Below are 11,964 nucleotides of genomic sequence, written 5' to 3' on the forward strand. Positions count from 1 at the left end.
TTTTTTAAGCTAAATGATAGATCTACATAACCACAAACACCAATTTCAGGACAGTGGTTGCTTCTGAGAAGGGGCATCCTTTGACATTTATAAGACAAAAATGGCACCACCTTAATATTTATTAAATCTGAGTGATGGGATCACTGCTTATAGCTATTTCCCTGTATTTGATTTCACATGTTAAAATGTATGGTTAAATAGTAAAATACATGTTTGTTTTTAAAATTCAGTGACTTGAAAATGTAGTGGATAAAACAGTTATATAAAACATCCAGTAATGTTGCAATGTTTCATTTCCAGAGAAATACTGTCAGATAGACCAGATTCTGTCCATAACCAAAGGTAAAATACTATATCAAACACTTCCATAAATATTTATTTGGAGATCCAGTTTGTAGTCAACTTGATCCCTGGAACTGCTGGAAGTCATCAGTTTAGGAAGGACAAAATTTATCAATCTGGAATGAAAACTACAGAAATAACACATGCACAGATTGGTTTGTCTTGCATATTACATGAGATCTAATGTTCCTTGAAAAGGGAGTCTCAGTAAATCATTTCATAAAATAAATATTTATTTTTCAACCTATATCTAAGTTCCCACATCCAAATAGTCTATTTTCCTCAAGTACTCACATCTATAAAATAGACAATTCAATATTTCAGCTAAACTTAAATATTTTGCTAAACATCTGCATCACTGGAGGGGTAACTCAAGAATGCTTTGAGCATTTGGATGAGGAACGATGCCAATAAAGACCAAGAGTGAAAAAAATGCTTTAATTAGGGGGTCAGCATTGTGGCATAATGGGTTAAGATGCTGCCTTGACACTGGCATACCACATAGGTCCCAGTTTGTGTCCAGGTTGCTCTACTTTTGAGCCATCTCCCTGCTGATGCACCTGGAAAAGCAAAGATGGCCCAAGTGCTTGGTTCCCTGCATCCACACAGAAGACCAATGAGAAGCTCCTGGCTCCTGGCTTTGGCCTGACCCAGCCATGGCCATTGCAGCCAGTTGGGGAGTGAACTAGTGTCTCTTTCTCATTCTCTCCCTCTCCCTCCATAGGATTGGTAAGATCTTTTTTTTTTTAAGATATATTTATTTATTTGAAAGTCAGAGTTACACAGAGAGAGGAGAGGCAGAGAGAGAGGTCTTCCATCCATTGGTTCACTCCTGAATTGGCCACAATGGCTGGAGCTGCACCAATCCGAAGCCAGGAGCCAGGAGCTTCTTCCAGGTCTCCTATGCACGTGCAGGGCCCAAGGACTTGGACCATCTTCTGCTGCTTTCTCAGGCCATAGCAGAGAGCTGGATCGGAAGTGGAGCAGCCGGGTCTTGAACTGGTGCCCATATGGGATGCCGGCGCTTCAGGCCAGAGCGTTAACCCACTGCGCCACAGCACTGGCCCCAGGATTGCTAAGATCTTTAAGATTTATTTATTTATTTGAAAGAGGTAAAGAGGGAGAGGGACAGAGAAAGAAGGAGGAAGAGACGGAGGGAGAGGGAGAGGGGAGATTTTCCACCTGCTGGTTCACTCCCCATATAACTGCAACTCAGGTCTCCCACATGGGTGGCAGGTGTCCAAACACTTGGGCCATCTTCTGCTGCTTTCCCAGGCACATTAGCAGGGAGCTGGATCATAAGTGGAGAGGGGCCAGTGCTGTGGCGTAGCAGGTAAAGCCACTGCCTGCAGTGCCAGCATCCCATATGGGTATTGGTTCGAGTCCCGGCTACTCCACTTCCAATCCAGCTCTCCACTATGGTCTAGGAAAGCAGTAGAAGATGGCCCAAGTCCTTGGACCCCTGCACCCTCCTGGGAGACCTGTAAGAAGCTCCTGGCTCCTGGCTTTGGATTAGCGCAGCTCCAGCCATTGCGGTCATCTAGGGAGTGAATCAGTGGATGGAAAACCTCTCTCTCTTTGCCTCTGCCTCTCTGTAACTCTGCCTTTCAAATAAATAAATAAATCTTTTTTTAAAAAAATGAAGAAGTGGAGCAGGCAGGACTTGAACTGGCACCCAAATGGGATGCTGGCATTGCAGGTGGCAGTTTTACCTGCTATGCCATAATGCAGGCCCTAAAAATAAATCTTTTTAAAAAAAAGGCATTAGGGACAGAGAATCAAAATCTGAGACTAACATATCTATTTATTTGCTTCTGTATATACAACATTTTTCCTTCCTTCCAAGCTCAGATAATCATGTGAAATGGTTTCATATGCTGATTCCAGACTGTACCAGCACTCAGTATTCACGTGGAATCCATGACTGCTAATGTATAAACACTACATTGACAAACAGGGACAAGTGAATAGTAGCTGTAATAATTGTATTTGTCTATAGGGTTTTTTTTTTTACTTAATCTTAAAAATAAACTCAGAATCTCTACTAGGTAACATTAAAATGTGTCACTCCAAATGAACTTAATACCCATAGAGCACACAAAGTATTTTCACTAATTTTCTGTGTGTCAAAAATTCATGTATTGTTAATATTTAGCTACCCAATCAAATATTTAAAATCTTTGAAGAAAGCAAAAATTGTTGAAGTGTTAGGAATTCTGAGAAATTGTAGGGAAAATGCTAGTAAGATCAGAGAAGAGCTCACAAAGACTAGGGGGAGTGGGTGTGCCTGGCAGTTAAGACATCCGTTAGGGTGCCTGTGTCCCATATCAGAGTACCTGGATTCACCACCGGGCTCAGCTCCTACCTCCAGCTTCCTGCTTTAGCCCTGGCTAGGAGCTGTTGCATGCATATGGGGACTGAACAAGTGAACAGAATCTCTCTCTCTCTCTCTCTCCCTCTACCCCTTCTCTCTCCCTCCCCACATCCCCATCTGCCTCTGTCTCTGCTTTGTAATGGGTTAAGCCACTGCCTCCAACACCGACATCCATATGGGCACTAGTTTGACTCCCAGCTGCTCCACTTCTAATATCAGCTCCTTGCTAACGGCCTGGGAAAGCAGTGGAAGATGGCCCAAGTACTTGGGCTCCTGCATCCATGTGAGAGACACAGATGATGTTCCTGGCTCCTGGCTTCAGAATGGTGTAGCTCCAGCCGTAGCGGCCATTTGGGGATGAACCAACGGAAGGAAGACCTTTCTCTCTATCTCTCCCTCTCACTGTCTGTAGTTCTACCTGTCAAATAAAAAAATTTTTTAAAAAAAGATTTGATGAGGCAAATGAGACAGGCCTTGAAGCAAGTGATGTTCTTTAAATGAAGTTTGAAGTGCTTTTCTTTGTTTTTGTGTTTAAGCATTTAGTTTAAAATTTTATTTATTGCTTTATTTATTTGAAAGGCCAAAGAGAAGGGGAGGGAAGGAGGAAGGCAGAGAGGGCGGGAGAGAGAGAGAGAGAGAGAGTGAGAATGAATCTCCCATCCTCAGGTTCACTCCCCAGATGCTCACAGCAGCAAGCACTGGACCAAGCCAAAGTCAGGAGATGGGAACTCAACGCAGGTCTCCCACATAGGTGGCAAGGATCCAAGCCATCAGCTCTTTAGCAGGAAACTGGAATGGAGAACAGAGTTGTGACTTGAACCCAAGTACTCCAATATGGGGTGCAGATGTCTCAAGCAGTGATTATATCTGCTGCGCCAAATGCCCATCTCAAAGCTCTTCAGTATATATCCACATTTCTTTCTAAACAAAGTGATCTATGAGGTACATTACAGTTTTTTTTTTGTTGGAGGAAGAGTGCTATTCAAAAACACCACACATACAAAAAAAATTAGTTACATTCTACTCCTCAAAGACAAACATTCTAACATTTTAGCTGTTTTTCTCTTAGGTATCTTCATCTTTCTAAGTAATGTGCTTAAACTGCTATATCTTGATTCATTGAATCTGAACACTAGTTATTAATTTTCCATACTACTTTAGTAACTGAGAATTTAGCTAATATACTGCTGGGTCTTAGTCCACCCGTACAGGATGGACTGGGTCTGAGGAAAGGTAAGTGCGCCGCTCGCCCGTTCCCCAGCCTCCTGATCCCGGAGACAATCAGACGCAGCGGGGAGCCAAGTCTAGCAAGGACTCGTTTACTTCGTGCGAAACAGAACCTTTTATAGCACAAAACTGCAGAGTCATTGGGGCAGGGCTAAGGACCAACCAATCACTTAAATGGTCATTTTACGGGGGGATTTCTATAGGACTAGCCATATGTCTATACACTTGTTACTAGTTTTGTTACCTCCCCTGATGTTGCACAGCCAATTAGTTTTAGTGGTAAACAACTTTGGATTCCACCCACCTTACTTCCTTTGGGCACCACCATGTAACTAATTTCCCCACAATATACATCCATCTTCCTCTCCCATTTTTCTAACATAAACATAACCTATACTTTCTTTTTTAATTAAAGTAATATTCAGAGTTTATATTAACTGGACTTTTTTTTTTCTAATGAGGCCCCCTGCCCACAGTAAGCAGGCCTGGAGCTTCCTCTTGTCCACAACCCTCAAGGGATGGGGACCTGGGCATGTGCAGGGGTTTCTTTTTCTTTTTCTTTTTTTTTTAAGATTTATTTATTTCAGAGTTAGAGTTAAAGACACTGAGAGGAAGAGACAAGAGAAAGGTCTTCCTTCCGTTGGTTCACTCCCCAAATGGTCACAAAGGTCAGAGCTGTGCCTGTGCCGATCTGAAGCCAGGAGCTTCTCCCACACGGGTGTAAGGGCCCAAGCACTTGGGCCATCTTCTACTGCTTTTCCCAGACTGTAACAGAGAGCTGGATCGGAAGAGGAGCAGCCTGGACTAAAACTGGTGCCCATATGGGATGCCGGTGCCACAGGCAGAGGATCAACCTACTGAGCCATGGCGCTGGCCCCTCATTAGACTTTTCAATATCATTCACTAATGAATGCTCATTTTTGAGCAAGTCCCTTTTTTTAACCAATTATTGTTCCTCCTTAGAGGATTTTTGCTGAGATTTTTGCTGTTGCATTGTCCCAGTAGCTAGGTCTTTCCATACTGTCTAATAGCAATTCAGTTCAAATTTCTACACAGTAAAACCAATCAGAAGGTCATTCTTTTTCTTCAGGAACCCTCTGTCCTCCCTTCCAGTCTAGATTAGTTGCTCTCCAGATCTCATGTATGGCTGTCATCCTAGGGGTTTCCTTTCACATAATTCTGAAAATTCCCTTTATGTCTCTTGCTTCTTAAATCCCATGCCTCCTCTTAATCAGTATAGTCCCTTACTGTGTTGGAGAGCATACTCCTGTAGCTTCCTAAGACAAATGGATGAGAAAGGAAGTTAGGGGTCTCAACATTCAAAATGTACATTTTAACTTAAATCCCTTGTTATTGGCCAGGCCTCTCACTCTCTGTTCCTCTTGCTCAGTTTTTTTTTTTTCTTTCGGATCTTTTTTTTCTATTTAGTAAATATAAATTTCCAAAGTACAGTTTATGGATTACAATGGCTTTTCCCCCCTCCATAATTTCCCTCCCACTCGCACCCCTCCATCTCCCACTCCCTCTCCCATTCCATTCACATCAAGATTCATTTTCAATTATCTTTATATACAGAAGATCGATTTAGTATATATTAAGTAAAGATTTCATCAGTTTCCTCTTGCTCAGTTTTTAACTGCTGACATTTATAATAGACTATTAAATAAAAATTATTTCAAAGAAAGTAACTGTTAAAGCTAAAGATTTATTTCCTTTGCAAGAGCTAGGATTTGTTGTAGGAAAGAAATTTGTAGGTCCACTGTTAAAGTGAAATGGACACTATGAGAAACGGTGACTTGATCAGCCCTTGCCCTGACTGTTGATGAACAACTTAATACTTTATCCCTTTTAGTATTTTTTTTGGTTGTTCTACTTAATACTATTGATTGAATTCTGTAATTAATACACAGTTATTCTTAAGTGTTGAAACCTACCTGAAAAGTGATCCCTGTTAAATATAAGAGTGGGAATAAGAGAGGGAAGAGATGTACAATTTGGGACATGCTCAATCGGACTTGCCCCAAATGGTAGAGTTAGAAACATACCATGGGATTCCAATTCAATCCCATTAAGGTGGCATGTACCAATGCCATCTCACTAGTCCAAGTGATCAATTGCTGTTCACAATTGATCATAATGATAGGACTAAGAGTTAAAGGGATTACATAAACAAGACTAGTGTCTGAAAATACTAACCGATAGAATAAAAAAAGGGAGAGAATGATCCAACATGGGAAGCGGGATACACAACAGACTCATAGAATGGTGGATGTCCTAAACAGCACTCTGGCCTCAGAATCAGCCCTTAAGGCATTTGGATCTGGCTGAAAAGCCCATGAGAGTATTTCAGGCATGGAAAGCCAAGACACTCTGGCAAAAAAAAAAAAAAAAACCTAAATGAAAGATCTCTGCGAGTGAGATCCCAGTGGAAAGAACGGGTCATCAAAGAAGGAGGTACCTTTCTTTGAAGGGAGGAGAGAACTTCCACTTTGACTATGACCCTGTCAGAATAAGATCGAAGTCGGTGAACCCTAAAGGCTTCCATAGCCTTGGCAACTCATGACTAGAGCCTAGGGAGATTACTGACACCATAAACAAGAGTGTCAAATTGTTAAATCAACAACAGGAGTGACTGTGTACTTATGTCTCATGTGGGAATCTGTCCTTAATGTGTTGTCCAATGTGAAGTAAGGCTATAACTAGTACTCAAACAGTATTTTTTTTTTTGACAGGCAGAGTGGACAGTGAGAGAGAGAGACAGAGAGAAAGGTCTTCCTTTTGCTGTTGGTTTGCGCGCTGTGGCCGATGCACCGCGCTGATCTGAAGGCAGGAGCCAGGTGCTTCTCCTGGTCTCCCATGGGGTGCAGGGCCCAAGCATTTGGGCCATCCTCCACTGCACTCCCTGGCCACAGCAGAGAGCTGGCCTGGAAGAGGTGCAACCGGGACAGAATCCGGTGCCCCGACTGGGACTAGAACCCAGTGTGCTGGCGCCGCAAGGCGGAGGATTAGCCTATTGAGCCGCAGCACCAGCCTTCAAACAGTATTTTTTACTTTGTGTTTCTGTGTGGGTGCAAACTGTTGAAATCTTTGCTTAATATATACTAAATTGATCTTCTGTATATAAAGATAATTGAAAATGAATCTTGATGTAAATGGAAAGGGAGAGGGGGCGGGAGAGGGGAGGGTTGCAGGTGGGAGGGAAGTTATGGGGGGGAAAAAGCCATTGTAATCCATAATCTGTACTTTGGAAATTTATATTCATTAAATAAAGGTTTAAAAAATTTTAAAAAAAGAAATTTGTATGTCCAAACCTTGGCATATTCAGAGTAAAGAGTCTTTACTATAAGTCATACAGTAAAGGGGATGCAATTTGTGATGTAAAAGAGAAAGTATTTTCTGAGCTGAAAGAGGGCATATAGGAAAAAAATATAGCAGCAAGAGTGTAGAGACTCATTAAGAGTCTACTTCCTACCTTGACATCTTGGAATTCAAAGCCTTAGGAGATGACACAGACTCACAGACAGGCCTCGGATATAGGATGGGCATGCTTGTGCTCCATTCCTCAGAGCACTGCCCTAGAAGCTGCCATACAACAGTGCTGAGAGGACAATGGGTCTGAAGAGAACTGTTAATCAGGATAAGAAGGGCATCCCACAGCAGGGATGTCACTGCATGATACTAATGACTGGGGATCCCAGTCACACTTGGCAGATGCCAACACACAATGTCCAAAGGCAGAAGAGAGGCCAGCTGCACTGCTTCACTGAAACTGGGGTCAGAGTACAAGAACCAGCCATCCCTCCCCAGTAGCCCAAACCACTAACAGCCATTAAGGAACAAAAATTATCCCAAGGATTCAGGGAGACAGAAGGAGAGGAGAGATAGGAAGAGTTCCTCTTCCAAGGAGTCTGAGTTAATTTGGAAGAAGTAGTTTTAATCTAGAAGCAACTGTGCTATCACAAATGGAGAATTATAAATGCAGAAATATGGGCTAGTGTGCAAATCAAGTTCAGCTGGAGAAACAGAGGATAACATTTCTGTACATCCATCTTGCAGTGGATTGCAAACTGCTAATTAGCACCAGGGATTTGGTTTATAGCTCAGCAAAATGGCGTGCTTCATTTCATTTGTGACTCTGGTCCACAGTCATAGGTCGTGTTTCCTTGTAACAGTTCTCTGCCTTTGAGCATGGGGCTTTCAAATCATTCACAGAATGATTGAATGCAGTGATAGGACTGCCATTGCCCTGTCAGTCTATTTCTGTACACAGTTTGCATCCAAACAGGTCTGCAATTACTCAAAAATGGCTGTATTACTCACAAAGCCCTCTCAAACTGAGATGATCATCCAAGACTCAGGGTTATGGGCAAAGAAGCAAAGGGAGAGGCTGGGAACTGACCATTATTTTAAGATAGTCAAGGACCATGAAGAATATGCCTATATAGTGAAAAGTTTCTGCACTGTGGTTCTCAAACCTTAGGGGGCATGAGAAGTGCCTGGTAGGCTTGTTAAAACACAGATAATGAGACCACACCCCAAGAATTTCTTATTTAACAAGTTTGGGGTAGAGTTTGAGAGTTTGCCTTTCCAACAAGTTCCCAGGCAGTACTGATGATGCTAAGTATTTTGAGTACTGTTTTAAGATACACTTAAGAGGGAGGTTGGGGGGGGGGAGCCACAACAATACAAAAGTTGCACTTTGTAAATTCACATTTATGAAATAAAAAATAAAAAGAAAAAACAAAACAAAACAAAACAAAAAAGATACACTTAAGGCCAAACCTAAATCTCCCGCACCTAATTTCATCAGACTAACAAGGCAAAGTAAACATAATGCATTCTTCCCTTCTTCCTTTCTCTGACCAACTGTGACAATTAGGAATACATTCAGCTGCAAATAACAGAAGACTTTACTAGCACTGGCTAAGCACGTAAGAAGTTATCAGGCAGTGGGCAATTCCAGATGATAAGCTTCTTGAGGAGATCATGAAAGCCCTAAGTTCCCACTAACTTTCTGCCTTGATAATGAAATACTGCTATGGGCCTTGCAGCTGAACATCTGTTAAGGCCCTTGAAGATGGGCACCCCAAAGTAATCATACTCCTCTCTGCTCACCTCAACTCCATGTCACTGCACATTTGCCCATTCTAGCAATACTTCTCCACTATCTGCCCTGTAAGCTTTATCTGATCGAGAACTAGACTCTCCCTTTATGGAAAATACATACTTAGGTCACATGAACATTTCCTCAATGGTATGCAGATAGTTTTATGCATTCTTATGTATTATGTCTCCAGAAATAGTAAAAAAACAAAGCAAACATTCTACAAGGAGGTAAATGGTTAATTTTTAAGGTTGATTTTAATTACATTTTTAGGGGCCAGCACTGTGGCATAGTAGGTTAAGCCTCTGCCTGTGGTGCCGGCAGCCCATATGGGCACCAGTTTGAGTACCGGCTGCTCCATTTCCCATACAGCTCCCTGCTAATGCCCTGGAAAGCAGTTAAAGTGGCCCAAGTGCTTGGACTCCTGCAGCCATCTTGGAAACCCAAAAGAAGCTCCTGGCTCCTGGCTTCAGTCTGGTCTAGCTCCAGCTGTTGCAGCCACTTGGGGAGTGAACCAGCATATGGAAGACCTCTCTCTCTCTTTCTCTCCCTCTATCTGTCTGCAATTCTGCCTCTCAAATAAATAAATAAATCTTTTTTTAAAAAAAGAACAATTAATTACATCTTTATATATTACATCATATTAATTACATTTTACATTTGTTGACTGGTATTGCCAGAACATTAACCCCTTTGTGACTCCAATCTCACTGCCTGTGTTCCTGGTCCCTCTCCAGTCATCTGCTCTCCTTGTTCATGGCCTCTCTCTTCTACCTAGTCCCATGTCACATACTCTGTCCCATGCAAAAATGGACCTCATCCAACCCAGAGTTGATGTCCTAAATTCTGGGAACCTGGACCGATCCAATACAGTGTGCACATCAAGAATTACCAAGAATTCTTCAGGTTAGGGCTTTACATGAAAACAACAAAAAGGGCATATTGAAAGTGACTGAACACAAGCTTTGAAATAGAAATGCTGCCTCATGTGTTATGCACATGTAAAATAAAAGGGCATTTTAAAAAATAAAATAAATGGAAAAATAAAAACTATCTCACTAGGAGGATGTAGTTGAAACAGTAGGGGGTGGGGGTTTCAATGATCTGTAGCATTTTCCAACTTCCATACATTATAACCATGGTGATATCATTGAAAGTAGAGTTAGGAAGAGGTATGCACAACAGTAGCTATGGAGAAACTCTGACTTTTTAGGATGTTGCTTTAATTCTCAGGGTCTTAAATTCATCCTCTTCAGATGGCTGCAACAACTCTCATTATTAGGGAAAGCAAAGCTTTTCCACAGCCTCACCACAAAATTTATTCCTTATGTCTTATTTACTAAAAGATAGGATATGGTGTGGCAGCTGGACGATGGCTAAGGGACAGGAGGTAATATGCAGGGGCTAGAGGTGGGAAAAACATGAGTGATATGCCTTGGTTTTTATTCCTCCCAAAATTAGGCTTGGGTTACACACTATCTAGGAATAGCATAGTTACAAGCAATATATTTTATGGTAGAACAGTTAAGCTGAGCCACTGCGGGGAGATGTGCCTGATTTGTCCGTCAGCATTCTGCAGTCCTGATGACATACTGCTGACATAGCTGCAATGTAGAAGCTGAGTATGATGGAAGACTAGCTACAGAGGGCCATTTTCCTCTTCAGGATGATCGCCTTTTTCTCTAGCAGAAGTCAAAGCTGAGTTATTGTAGAGCACAGTGGGACAAAAGCAAACCCGTCAGTAGAACTTAGGTAAGCAAACTCCTGCATACTCCTCAATAAGCCAGATGTCTTTTCCCTTTGTCCAGAGCCCATATGGAAGGTCTGAGACTCTGATTATGGCATCCAGTGATCACCTGGCAGCAGAAAGGATACTGGGGATGAAGCTTGCAAAAGTGGGTTCTAATCTCATTCTCTTAATTACTAGTTTTATGACCCTGAACCAGTCATGTTTCTTCTTCCAGTTTCAGTTAGCTTATCTGTAATTCAAGGAGTTGAACCACGCCTTTGTCCTATGGGTCACTTGCATGCGTAAGGAAGACAAGTAGCTCAACATTTTAGGTGGCTGAAATATATAAAAATTAGATTTCAACCACACTGCTGTTATTATTAAATGCCTACCTAATCAGACCTCCCTTGCTTCCCAAATTAATCTGTAATGGTTTAAATTGTAACTTACAAATCCTTGCTTCTCTATTTTCTCCCTTCAACCCACCAAAGGTAAGTAGGGTAGACATTATTATCTCCATTATTTCCCTCTCCAGAATAACAGAACTCTCACTATAGGACCCCCATGGTCTATAGCAACAAAGACCACAAACATTAAATGTCTAGAAGACCCCTACTAAACATTCCTTCTGGGCCCTATTCCAGATCTGCTAAATCAGAATCTCCAGTTACCTTGTTTAATACTTTCCAATGATGCCCATTATTTTAAAAACAAGGTCCAAATGCCTGATCATAACATAGGAAGGCCCTCAAAGCCTGAGCCTTGTCTGCTATTTTACTTTATCTCCTACTATCACTTCATACTCCAACCCACAATATCCAGCATTTCAGTCTAGCTGTATTATTGGTAATTTCTAAGTGCCCTGTGACCTCTCTGAGCCCTGTGTTTCTACACATGTTCTAGTATCAGTGAGGATACTACTATAGAAGACTCCAATTCACACTGGGTGTTATAACAAGGGCGATTATGACATCATATAATAGGAATGTGAAAAGTAAGGAGAGTTATCCAGCAACTTAACAATGTCATCAAGAACCCAGGGTGTTTTTGTCTCATTACTTTGTCATCCTCAGAAAATGTGATTTGTCCTTAGGTTGGTTGTCTTGGTAGTCATAAGATGGATATGGTAGGTATAAGGATAACATCCAAGTACAGCAATAACTTTAGAAAAGACGAGGGGAGGGGGCT

The sequence above is a fragment of the Lepus europaeus genome, chromosome 19, assembly GCF_033115175.1.
Source record: "Lepus europaeus isolate LE1 chromosome 19, mLepTim1.pri, whole genome shotgun sequence".
NCBI classification, from domain to species: Eukaryota; Metazoa; Chordata; class Mammalia; order Lagomorpha; family Leporidae; genus Lepus; species Lepus europaeus.